At 42.2% G+C, this 14,056-nt stretch overlaps 1 long non-coding RNA gene across 1 annotated transcript; it reads left to right on the forward strand.

Moving 5' to 3' along the window:
* Positions 1–1,069: 1,069 nt before the first annotated feature.
* Positions 1,070–12,825, forward strand: LOC310744255. Its single transcript, XR_014539455.1, has 2 exons — positions 1,070–1,262; positions 12,436–12,825. It is a non-coding gene; the product is annotated as an uncharacterized lncRNA (long non-coding RNA).
* Positions 12,826–14,056: the final 1,231 nt, after the last annotated feature.

Genomic DNA, 14,056 nt, shown 5'->3' on the forward strand with positions numbered 1-14,056 from the left:
GGGGATCTAAAGGAGAATCCCTGGGATAGTCTATGCAAAATGATCTGGCCAAGCTAGGGGTGGAACAAGCCTCTCTTGAGATGACCATGCTGTAAGATATGAACCCCCCTCCACCTAAACTGTCAATTTGTAAATAAATCATATTTCTTAAAGCTGCGACAGCCTCTGTCACATGTTCATTTCTCCAATGGAGCAGAGACCCTGGTTGAAGGCAACGACCCCTGGAACCCTGTGCACAGCTTGGCAGGGTTTGGGGTGGCCTGTAACAATAAATAGGATTACAGCCCTATAGCACAATTCTATGAGTGCCTACTCAGAGGAATTACTTCTGAGTAGGCCTGCCTATTGTGCAGGTTAACGCAAAGGGGGATCACACTGGGTTTGATGGGACTTTGCTCTGAGGTAAGTGTGTATAGAATAGCAGCCCTAGGCTTGCTACAGAGTAAGTACCAATGAAATTGGTAGGACTTCCAACTTACCTTGTGTAACTTGAATGAGTGGGAAGTAGCCAGAAAAGTGTCAGGAGCTCAGCCTACACTCGAGTAGGACCCTGGCAGAGACACATGCCCGACTGGCATGTTCTCTCCTTCCTGGTCTTTCATTTGGGAGCTTCATAAGCTTTCTTCAGCCCAAACATCACAGTGACCGATGCCAACCGACATCGGCACACTTAGGGATCCGCAGAGTTTGCGCATCATGCGTAACAGACCTCAGCAACTCAGCATGTTGGCTAATCTACTTTATTTACATATAAACACACACGGAGCACTGCAACATGGCTCCCTTTCTCTCTAGCATCAGACAGCAAAGAGAAAGAGAGCAAGGGACACTAATCCCACTTCAGGAAACACAGTAACACAAAACATCTTGTCTTTATCACTTCCCACTCTGTGGAGTCAAAACATACACCGTCATGTGATAGACAAAAATCCCATGACTGCAATCATGGAGCAGAAATTCTAACAAGAAGCTCACCTTCCCCAGGTCTCTGCAAGTCATTGATGAGAACATCAGACCAAAAGCTCATCTAGTCCTGTTTCCAAAAGTGACCAATCAGATACCTCTCTGAAGCAGGGCATGGAAACAAGAGCCCTCTCCCATTGTTGCTGCCCAGCAACAGATGTTTTGTCACAGAAGATTGTGGTGTAAGGCAACCTTTGAACCTGGAGGTTGTGTAACTAGTAACCTGCACCAGAAATGGTGCATAACTCCTGACTGGGAGGAATGAACATAAGTGGTGGCCCTCCCTGATAAAATTGAGGGTGAGTAATTCAACTTTGCTCTGGGGTCGGTTGTGACTGAATGATCCGAGTAAGCGTAATGCAGAGAAATAGCAAAATTATTGGGCAAAAGATGTGGGACATAATATTCAGGTCAAAGATTAGGAAAGACTTCAGAAGAATGATCTAAAATTTACAGCCTGTACCTTACTTAAAGAGAATTATATGAAAATGATGTATAGGTGGCATTTAACACCAGTCAAATTCGCAAATATGTATAAAACAAGAGAAAATAAGTGTTGGAAATGTAAAGAAATGGAAGGTACGTTTCATCATATGTGGTGGCAGTGTAAGGTTATTAAAAAATTCTGGGAAATGATATATAATGAATTGAAATAAATGTTAAGAATAACCTTTGTTAAAAATCCAGAAGCCTTTCTATTAGGTAGTACAGGAATGGATCTACCTAAAGAATATAAGAATTGGTTTATGTATTTAACAACGGCTCCCTGGATATTGTTAGCCCAACATTGGAAAGAAGAAGTCCCCACCAAAGAAGATTGGCAAATTAAATTAATGGAGTATGCTGAAATGGCTAAATTAACTGGGAAATTTAGAAATCAAGATGACAACAAATATAAAAAAGAATGGGAAATGTTTATTGCGTATTTACAAAAGCAATGTACACAAGTTAATACATTAGCGGGATTTTAAATAACACTTGTAATATTATAGACAGTGTACCAAAATTGGAAGTAATCAGAGATAAAGACTTTATTGACACGTGTGAATGAAAATATTATAAAGGAACCAAGAGTGGAGGAAAGTTCAGGGCAGACTGTGGATTTAATATGGATTGAATATACAGTTGTTTTAAATGTTTTATTTTATGCCTTTTTTATGTAGTTTTTGTTTTTGTGAAAATTAATAAAAATATTACACAAAAGAGAGAGAGAGAGAGAGAGAAATAGCAAAATTATCAGAGGAGGCTTTCTGGAGGGGCCCAAGCCCAGGGCAGTGAATTGCCTAGAGAGGCAACAAGAAGTCTTATTTGAGTTTACAGGTTATTTGGGTTATTTAGGCAGGAGCAGAGGGAAGCCACAACACTAGGTTCCTTGCAGGGACACTGCCACTTATCAGGGTGGGTTGGCAGTGTAATTCTATCCACTGGGCAAGCTATTTCTGTCTCTTGGGCCACACTAACCTAAAAATACAGGCACGCCCTCTGCAAGTTATTATGAGTCACACAGCACTCTTTATCGTGCAACACTGAGAATTAGCAGCCTGTCCATTCTTCTGGACTACACTTGGAATATAACTCACAAACATCTGGCCTTTTGTGCCAATGGAAGCTGGCTCAATAAAAAGCTATGGGCTTGTCCATATTTTCATGTAATCCACTGTATTAAATTCACACTGAATAGCTGGAACTCCCTGTGTTGTTCCTGTGGCCATCCTCTTTCCACACCGCAACAAAGGGACAACTACATAACAATTTCCAGTTCTTGCTTCGGTGCACCCAGGAGGCAGACAGTAGCTTATCTTTCCTTTCCTTTCTTTTTTTCATACAAAGCAATGACAACAAAGGAGAAATTATTGTGGGAAAGGAGCTATGTTTTCTCCCCGGTTTTCAAATGCATCCGTAGGAAAGCTTGAGAGCAAAGCAACCAACAGTTGTGGTGTGGTCTCAGCAGGTTTCATCTTCATCTTCCTAGCAGGAAAGCACCACCCCTGTTCTACTGAGATTTTGAATCTTGAGCTAATTTCCACTAGTTGGAGTTGCAAAGCTTTTAACTGAGAGCATTAGTAAACAAGAAGCCATTCACGCTGTGAATTTTTGCAAGAGTCAACTTCATTTCTGCGTGTTTTCAAGAACTTCTGTTTCACCATGCCATGCAAGTAGCTTACTGCAAATGCCTTGCTTAGAAAGAGGGCAGATCTGTGCCTCATTTTGTAATGGTTCTTAGGCCATAGCTGGATGAGCCATCGCTGAGATAGCAAGGGAGCTAAGGAAGACTCAAATGGGGAAGGGACAGAGTTCAGATGCAGAGCATCTGACTTGGCTTCAGAAGACCTAGGTTCAATTTCTGGTATCTCCAGGCAGGGTTGGGGAAATTTCTTGCATTGGGGATCTAGTGTCAGTCAATGTAGACTGGGATCAGCAAACTTTTTCAGCAGTGGACTTGTCCACTGTCCCTCAGACCATGTGGTGGGCCAGACTATATTTTGAAAAAATAATAATGAACGAATTCCTATGCCCCACAAATAACCCAGAGATGCATTTTAAATAAAAGGACACATTCTACTCATGTAAAATCACGCTGATTCCAGGACCGTCCATGGGCCAGATTGAGATGGCGATTGGGCTGCATCTGGCCCCCGGGCCTTAGGTTGCCTACCCCTGGTGTAGACAATAATTTTTTTCTGCTTTTTTATTTTGATTATTTTTTATTGAAGATTTTCTTAGTTTGCAAAAGTACATGCATTGTCTCTTTTCCAGGTTGTGTTTTCTACAGGTCTATTACGTTTCTTGTGAGACATTAGAGTTATATGCAGTATAAGGTTGGGAAGAAAAAGAGGGGGCAGAGAGGCATTGGTGGAGAAAAGGGTGTGTGGTGGGGTGGTCTGCCCCGGGTGCCATCCCTGAGGGGGGGTGAAATTGCCGCAGGCGTCGCCCCCTCTGGACGCCCTGCCCCTGGCACACCCCCCTGGGATGTGCGCCACGGCACCCCTGGACGCGGCTAGCCCCACACCCGGGGGCCACTTCAGGGGCTGGAGCAGCTATCTCCGCTTCTGGAGAGAGGGGGTGGCATGGTAAAACTTTTATTTATTTACCTAGTGTATGTGTGGGGTTTAGTGTCAATGTCACTTGGGTAGCTTCTCATTCTATTCGCTTGTTATATTTCCTTGGTAGTGAGAGAAGTTGGGGGTGGCTGCAGTGAGATTTGTTCGGGGTGGGTGGTTCAAGTTAACCATATTGATTTGTATGGTGTCGGTGGATTCCTGTTGTTGTCTTTTGGGGCTGTGTATGTGATAAAGAAGGGACATAGGTGGCGCTGTGGGTTAAACCACAGAGCCTAGGACTTGCCGATCAGAAGGTCGCCGGTTTGAATCCCTGCAACAGGGTGAGCTCCCATTGCTCGGTCCCTGCTCCTGCCCACCTAGCAATTCGAAAGCACGTCAAAGTACAAATAGATAAATAGGTACTGCTCTGGCGGGAAGGTAAACGGCGTTTCCGTGTGCTGCTCTGGTTCGCCAGAAGTGGTTTAGTCATGCTGGCCACATGACCCAGAAGCTGTACGCCGGCTCCCTCGGCCAATAAAGTGAGATGAGCGCCGCAACCCCAGAGTTGGTCAAGACTGGTCCTAATGGTCAGGGGTCCCTTTACCTTTACCTTTATGTGATAAAGGGGAGTCATACCGGAGTGAAGACGTCCTCCTCTATTTTCCCCCAGATCAGTTTCAGAACTGTAGACAGTAATGAAACATATGGACCAATGTTCTGACTCAGTATAAGGTGGCTGCATAGGTTACATGTTTCTCACCACCACACATCAACTAGAATAAAGTGAGTAATTCAGTGTGTTCCTGCATAAATTGTGTTCTTGAGTCATAGGATGACTGGATTTACAAAGAACATTTGGGGCCCAATAGTCATGCAGAATGAGACATAAATGAGACATAAAATAGAACAGTCCATTGTCCCAAATTTTTGATGGATGAGGCAGACACATTTTTGACTTAAAAAGGGAAGAATTATTCTAAATTGCTCTTTCTTTTTGCATTCTAAAACGTATCTAAGTGTTCAATGCTGTGCGTGTTTACTCAGGGTCCTCTCAGATAAGTATATTTTTATAGGTTGGGGGGGGGGATTCACCTAACTCTAGAAATTAACAAATGGTAGGATTTTATTGAGATATAAAGGAGGAATCCATGGGATAGAACTATGCAAATGATCTGGCCAAGCTAGGGATGGAACAAGCCTCTCTTGAGATGACCATGCTGTAAGATATGGACCTCCTCCATCGAAACTGAGGTGTAAATTTGTGAATTTCGGTTTCAGAAGCGTAGGCAATAATGAAACATATGGACCAATGTTCTGAATCAGTCTGTGGTGGCTTCATATGTTACATGCTCCCCACCACCACACATCAACAAGGGTTGGGAAGGCATGCCAGGGGAGTGTGGAGTCATCTGCTACACCACTTCTATGTTACGACTTATTTAGTCTCGCAGAACCCATCCTTTACGTGGTAGAAAGCTGAGGGATCAGATCTTTGGCACAAAGAATGTGAGTGAGCAATGTCAATACAATCACTGGATATTTCCATGGAGGGGGGGAGTATCTTTCTCCCTCCACGCTTTCTCCTGTTCTCTTCTCTTTTAAACTCACACACATCCTCTTGGCACATTTTCATGTACTTTCACTTTCGCATTCAACACGTTTTTCGCATTCAACGAGGCATGGCGGTGTTTTGAATTCTGGCACAGATGGATGTCTCCACTAACAGGATAAACATTTGAAGTGGCACTTGCTGAATGATTGACACTGGTTATACAGTAAGTTCTTATTCTGTCAGACTTTGGCATGTCATTAGGTGTCAGAGTTAATCTTCTGCCAGCCATTTGACAGGATTGTACTTAGTGCCTGATGCCAGTTTCTAAAAAGTGTGCATGATTAAGGCTGCATACAAATTACATTTGTTCAGTTGAATAACATACTGGTTATATATTTGGAAAGGAGATAGAATTATTCTAACAATGGGTCTCACCGTAGAGAGCTTTATGGAATATTGTATCTATTGTCATGGCCATGAATATCTTCTCCGAATATGGACTTCCAGTTTTCTCCACATCAGTCCAAGTCTGGCGTTGGAGAGTTGCTAGAAGATATTGATCACTCAACCAGGAAGAACTCTGAGCATTTATACCAGGCCTGGCCAAACCATAGGGTATTGCCAGATAACTATGCCTCTGAATATTCATGTCCTGCTTGTGGACTTCCATAGGCATCTGGTTAGTCAATATAAGAACAGAATGATGAACTAGTTAGATATTTGCTCTGATGCATACATAGTCCTAGGGAGTTCACTCAGCTAAGTTCCAGCCCAGAACAGCCCAATATTGGTCTCATATCTGTCATATTTTAGTAAGTCCATGATGATTTTGCAATGCATGCTTGTCTTTATATGAGCCAAATATATTGCTGCAGATTAGCTCTGAAAAAGCTATTTACAATGAAGGAAAGCATTAAAATATCCTTGGCTTTCATTAGTCAAGTGGCAAGAAGGATGAAGTCATCAAGATAAGGGAATGATCTATAACATTGTTTAGATATTTTAAACTTAGCAGGTATGAACCTGGTTTTCTAGTTAACTCCTATGCAACCATTGTTCTTCCATGTCAGAAGCCACTAAATTCATGCTGAAGGTATTATTACCTAGAAGATCCTGGAGAAAAAAACTACAAAATTTAGGAGGCAATTCTCTTCCAGCAAAAACAATGGAGATACCAACAGAGATGGAGAAGAATCTTGTTCAATCTGGATTTTAAAGTAAACCAAGCTAATTCAGTTTCTGATACATATTTGAATGCAGTTAACAATCATATTGCGTACTTCTCCAGATTTTGCAATTACTGTAGGTTTAGTTTTTTAATAAAATGCTAGGGAGAATGTGTAGGAAAGCAAACAAAACTGAGTATTTTATAGCGCAAATGTGTAAAAAAATGCATATTTTATGGGACAATGTGTGAAAATATGTACAACCTAAATGCACTTTTAATGTGTGTGTTTTTTAAAAAAAAATCTGTAGAAAATGGGATGGAACTGACTGCTGTTTGAATGCATGCAAAGGTAGCACAGTATAGAAATAGGCTAATATGCCCATTCCTAGTTTTAGGTCCAATTCAGAATGAACTACAAGGCTCCAATCCACTGGCCCTGAGATTACTGCTGAACTCAGAATTGATTGTATTGTAAAGGGCATTATCTCAGGTATGGGTGCAAAAGAACCACTACCATTAGTATTAATCTTCAGAAGTGCTGTGCTTTTTGCACATTCTCCCAAATTATTTCCAGGCAAAGAATTGTTTTCCATTGTCATCCACCAGAAAAAACCAGTGTTAATAATACTGAGACATAATGGCAGACCCTCCAAGTTTCCCTATTTTTTTAATGTTTAATGTTTTAATATATATGTTGCAAGCTGCCCAGAGTGGCTGGGGAAACACAGTCAGATATGTGGGGTATAAATAGTAAAATTATCATTATGGAATGGGACATCCCTATTTTCATCAGAGAAATGTTGGAAGGTATGTAATATAAATGATAAAACACAGACATCTTGTGTCAAATGGTAATGAAGCACACAAAACAGGGCATAACACATGCTAAATAAGAATAGAGGCTGTTGTCCTGCGTATATTATGGACTACAATTATCATAAGTCCTAGCCTGTACTGGCCAGTGCCAATGGGAATTGCAGTCCAAAATATATCAAGGACACCAGGTTGAGGGCATCTGGGAAACACCATGATGAGTTCTCTTTAATTGGCACCATTTTATAGCACAGTATACAGCAGTTAACATAATTCAACAAGTATATTGGAATTTCAGAACAACAGTCGCATAATTGCCTTGATTAAAAGAGTTTCTTCCAAACCCCAGAACTGGAACCAGAAGACAGAGTTGACAAAATTACATTACACTCCTAATAATGTCTTAGGGTGAAGATTCTGTCAGAGCATTTTTTCTGCCTACAGGTCTGTGAACAAATTAAATAACTATTTTACTGGAGGCTTTGGCATCAAAGAGGGTTTTTATAGGTTGGTGGTTTTTTTTTTAAAAAAAGTATAGTTAACTGCTTTCCATATCAAAGCATGTAGAAGTTGACATCAACAGGGGTGGAGAAGCTTATAATCAGGAGAACTTTTTCAGGTTTATGAGTGTGCAAAATGTTCTCTCTATTTGCATCAAGCTATTAGCAAACTGTTTATGTATGTATTTATGCATCGCCTTTATATCCTGCTGTTCTTTTAAAGAGCTGCAGGCAATATACATGGGATTTTTACAAGTCGTGAAGCTTCTTAGATGACCTTGGTTCAGTTACCATGCCTTCACCCAAATCTACCTTACATGGCTGTTGTGCTCCTGGCAGGTAGGCTGAGATATGGGGTCTGACCCAAGGTCACACAGTCAGATTCATGACTGTTTGGGATTGACTCATGGCCCCCATTGCTCAGGTCTTGCCCTCTGACCATGGTACACCACACTGAATTTCTTCTTTTAGCAAAGTGCAGATGTTTGGTAGAACAACTCCTATCAGGCATTCCCGATCTTCTCTGTGTGAATGAAAGGATTTGTCCTAATAAGCATCATGTATTGAGGGGAGGAGTAAAAGATGAAAGACAAAGCTGTTCGGTATTCATCAAACCAGCTACAGTATTTCCAGAGTTATCGCTACTAAGAAATATGTGTTAAATGTACAGCTCTTTTTAATGGACTTTCCAAGGCAATTATTTGTTTATTTTACCTCAGCAAAGCAACATGCTTTCTTTGGACACCCTATTTCTGTAACTGCGGATTTAAAAAGCAACAGCAGAGGGATTTGGGTGAACATTGTTGCATTGGCATACTGCAGGGATTCTTGGACTTCCTACGTGCTTCAGATGGCTGAAAATTACTGAGGCCCACCAGTCTCAAAATGGCGCCAGATGGAGTTTGGCATAACCAGCTGGCAATTACAGACATCTGATATCTAATCCACCTTTGGAAATGGCTAAATTCTTTGCTGCTGAGATTTCCCTATGGCAAGGAGTCCCATAGCTCAGCTTTCCAAATGCTAAAAACAGAAATCCTTTTCTGGAGGCGTTGTTTGACTCCCCCCCCTTTTGGCAAAATTTGGTGATCTGGAGACTCCTAATGACAATGTGCAGAATTGGGTCCTGTGCAGGTGCTTCTTCGCACTCCAACCCTCAGGAGCAGAAATGGTACCTCACAGGATCAATGCCCCTGCTCAACAGCATCAATCCAATGGAGTGTTGGGTGGGAAAGAAAGCCATGATATTGACCTAAACAGAAGCCTGTCAGGTAGATCTCAGCCTTTACCATGAAGCTTTCCTTCCCTGCCTGTCTCTCCTTCCTACCAGATGCCTGTCCCCCTGACAGTCACAGATTGCTCTGAGCCAATCCATCCTGACTCACAGCGATCTGTGGTCATGTGTACTTGATTCATATGATGCTCAATTTTGCTCAAGCCTCTGTGAGACAAATCTGGTACTACATGTAGTAGTAGTAGTAGCAGTAATAATAATAATAATAATAATAATAATAATAATAATAATAATAATAATTTATTATTTGTACCCCACCCATCTGGCTGGGTTTCTCCCATCTGGATGACATCTGATGAGAGGGTGTTCCACAGGGCGGGTGCCACTACCGAGAAGGCCCTCTGCCTGGTTCCCTGTAGCTTTGCTTCTCACAGTGAGGGATCTGCCAGAAGGCCCTCGGGGCTGGACCTCAGTGTCCAGGCAAAACGATGGGGGTGGAGATGCTCCTTCAGGGCCGAGGCTGTTTAGGGCTTTAAAGGTCAGCACCAACACTTTGAATTGTGCTCGGAAACGTACTGGGAGCCAATGTAGTATCAGGCAAGGATGATTTCCCCTTGCAAATACACTAAAACTGGCCGAGCATGCCTATCTTTGTTCAGTATACCAAATTTTTCTTCTCTAGCATAATGGTCATTAAGAACTAAGCTTTTGGTTCTCAACTTGTTGCTATAAGCCCACTTAGGTCCTCAGTCTCCACATGGTTAACAATGAACAGTGTGCAGGAGAATCAGAGAGAGGCGGCTCCCATCCACCGGCCCTGCTCTCACAGCCCACATTGTCTATACATTTGGAGCATGTCGACGGAGGTAAAACCTGCAATATTCATATTGGCTCCCCCCTTGAGCTGGAACCCTGTATGTCTGTTTACGTAGAAGCAGCCCCTTGTAGACTAGCACTGGAAATAAAACACCTGTCCCAAGACTCGGGGTCCTGGGACCGTTAAAATAAAATCTGAGCAAAGTTGGTGAAGCAGCAAAGAGTTTATTGATACATTCTTGCAAGGATAAATGTCCCAATACAGGCACAACCAAGTTGAGTAAAAGACAAGTTTATATCACCTTCCCCTGAGTGGGAAGGTACCTCCCCTGTTGACATCTCCCATTCACCTGAATTCAGGGACCCTCGCTCTTAATTAGGTAAAGGGACCCCTGACCATTAGGTCCAGTCGTGGACGACTCTGGGCTTGTGGCGCTCATCTCGCTCTATAGGCCGAGGGAGCCAGTGTTTGTCCACAGACAGCTTCCGGGTCATGTGGCCAGCATGACTAAGCCACTTCTGGCAAACCAGAGCAGTGCACAGAAATGCCGTTTACCTTCCAACTGGAGCGGTACCTATATTTATCTACTTGCACTTCGATGTGCTTTCGAACTGCTAGGTTGGCAGGAGCAGGGACCGAGCAACGGGAGCTCACCCCGTCACGGGGATTCGAACCGCCAACCTTCTGATCAGCAAGCCCTAGGCTCTGTGGTTTAACTCACAGCATCACCCACATCCCTTTCACTCTTAATTACATTACTCAAATAAGGAAGCGTGTTCCTATGCTCTCACACATCTACCCAAGCGATAAAGCCACTCCTTGACCACCCCCTTAGGCGTACACAAGTTCTACCCCTCTGAAGCATGCTGGTGTGTCTAGATGAACCATATTCTAGCAACAAGCTGCCCTGTTTTTCTAACCCCAAGCCAGTAAAGATAAGCCCCCAAGTGAGTTGGCCGTTAGCTAGCTGTTGCACCCTTCTACTCAGATGTTGCAACAGTTTGAGGCCTTTTGACCTTTTATGAAAAAGCGGTGTTTTTATTCCTTACAGTAAGTTAGCCGGGGTTGCCTGTCCAGCATGCAGTTCATTGCCAAGATGTCAGGCCTAGTTGTGTATGTTTCTCTCTGTGCATGGGTGCTGAATGCCCGAATAGTGCTACTACAGTGTCCTTTTCACTGTTAGAGAATGGGGTACCATGCACGCACTGTGACTTCCTTGTGCACTTTGGAAGACATAGGTGCCTGTGCATCAGAAGTACTGAAGTACTAACAGCTCCCAAAATGAAGCTAGCAAGGGAGACAGGCTTGCTTTATATACAGTCCTTGCTTACATAGATTTGATGCTTCGGGGAGACAATCCATTTAATTAAATGCTCAGTAGCCAAAAAATAAATAAATAAATAAAAGGTCCTAAATTATCATGAATAGCAGTAGATCTGGTCTATGTTGTTCCAAGTTATAGAAATGTACATCACAATTTGCCACTTTATTCCATGCTGAAAGATTTGCTAAAATGAATGTGCAGAAATATAAAATCATACTAACAGGGAAAGAAAGCAAATCAGAATGCTCCTAATTACTTGCGCGATGACAGATGTTTTCCAAAAATGGTTCTTATGCCTCCAGATTTATATAATGTTAAAAATGTGTAAAACAACAATCTCCACTATGAATACTGATCTGTCTTATTTGGAGTGTTAGAAACACAGTGTATATTGTTTAAGGACGGCTCTATCTTATTTAAAAATAGCAACACAATACGATTCAGTCACCAAGAGCCTGCGCAGGAGAAAGGAGAATTCCTTTCTCGGCATTGTAAATGGATGCTCACATATGAATTGAAATTCACCAGAGAAGGAGGCAAATTAATATCATCAGAACCTTTAACATTCTTTTTTTGAATGTCCTTTGCGTTATGGTAATTGGTAATTGGTTACCATTAAGACAATTCCTTAATGCTGAGGGGCGTCTCAGAGTACGAAAGAGATGCTGCAGAGATTACTAGGCCAAGCTATTTGCATGGCTATTCAAAAGGCGAATTTAATTTTGATGCTGGAGCACTGACAGATGCTCATTTTCAAATATCTATCATATATGGAAAGGTAAATGTCAAGCAGTACTTATTCTAAAATTTGCCTTACTCTCGAGAATTAGAGTGAATTCCAGAAGAAGAAAAAACAAGACCAGACAGACGTGTTGGCAATGAAAAATGACTCTATTTCAACTAATACCTGTATGCTTAATAGCTATGCCTGCCCTTTATTTCTATATCATTTACGAGTTGCATGGACTTACAGTGACCTTTGCCTTCAGTTTAATGGCAGCCCCTATTTTTGCTTTCAACTAGGTGCAAGAGTTCTGAAAACTGCTGGATGAAGGCTTCACTCTGATGCCTACACTCTTGGGAGTCAATGCCATTTAACTTGATGTCCTGTTTTGTAGACATGCATAGGGATAAGCCATGAAAAATAAAACCCTGTGGTGCCCCTTGTTGAAAAAGCTGAATCTCCATGTTGCACCCACTTGACAGAAGGTAACATGCAACAATTATTTCAAGTGGCCAACATATACCCATTCAACATGAAACTCATGACTTCCACCTGAGGAGTATCTGAAGGTACAACATCTCCATATGCTTCTCCCCATTGTCTGAGATCTGCTAAGGAAGGTCTGCTATCCCATGTCCAAACTATTGTCTCAATAAAGTCCTCTCTGATTATGGGGAGGGAGTCAGAGAGTCCTAGCCTCTTTAACTTTGGGGTAGGTCAGAAGGAAGGTCTGTAGCTTAGGAGAATAGCATCTGTTCTGCATGCAAAATGTACCAGGTTCAATTCCCAGACTCTCCAGCTAGAGCAGAGTTTCCCAAACTTGGGTTTCCAACTGTTTTTGGACTACAATTCTTATTATCCCATACCTGCTAGCTAGGGATGATGGGAGTTGTAGTCCAAAAACAGTTTGGGAAACCCTGAGCTAAAGCTTCAGAAGAACCTTGCCTGAAACCCTGGAGAGCCACTGAACTGGAAAAATACTGAAATGTTAAATAGCCATATACTCAGTATAAGGCAGCTTTCTAACTCACTTCTCCTTAAATTTACATGGAAGAATGATTGGCTAATACTAGAAGTGGCCCATACTCTAGTTGCAAGGGCTTCTCACCTTTTGAGTGTCTTCTTCTTCTTCTTCTTCTTCTTCTTCTTCTTCTTCTTCTTCTTCTTCTTCTTCTTTGGTGATCACTCGTAGCCGAGTAAGATTGTCTTAATAGTCAGCCTGTAAGTGGCTGTGGAAGCCAATTCTGGATCCACATGTCCTTCCACAGTGGGGACATAGGTTTCCGGGTGATCACGGTGAGGGTTTGCCAAACTTGCCTTCCTCTTAACTCATTTCTTCCTTTCACCCTGAGTTCATTCTTCAAAGTCCACAACACCTTTGGTAAAGGCTGTTCTCCAATAAGCACTCGCAGGTCAGTGTTTCCCAGTTTTCAGTGTTTATACTACTTTTTTTTTAGATTTGCCTTGAGAGCGTCTTTAAACCTCTTCTGTTGTCCACCAGTATTTCGCTTTCCATTCTTAAATTGGGAGTAGAGTAGTTGCTTTGGAAGATGATGATCAGGCATCTGCACAACCATGATGAACCCAACAAAGTTGATGTTGAAGAATCATTGATTCGACACTGGTGATATTTGCTTCTTCCAGTACACTGCCATTGGTTTGCCTGTCTTCCCAATTGTAAAAATTTTCAGAGACACCATTGATGGAATCTTTCGAGGAGTTGGAGGTGGTGTTTATAAGTGGTCCATGTTTCAGTAGCTTACAGTAAAGTTGGTAGTACAATAGCTTTGTAAACAAGCATTTTGGTTTCCCTGCAAATGTCCCAGTCCTCAAACACCCTGCACTTCAACTGGGAGAAAGCTGCATTCGCAGAGCTCAGGCGATGCTGGATTTCGGCACTGATGTCGGCCCTTGTGGAAA

This window comes from Podarcis filfolensis (assembly GCF_964270895.1).
Source record: "Podarcis filfolensis genome assembly, chromosome: 10".
Taxonomy (NCBI): Eukaryota; Metazoa; Chordata; class Lepidosauria; order Squamata; family Lacertidae; genus Podarcis; species Podarcis filfolensis.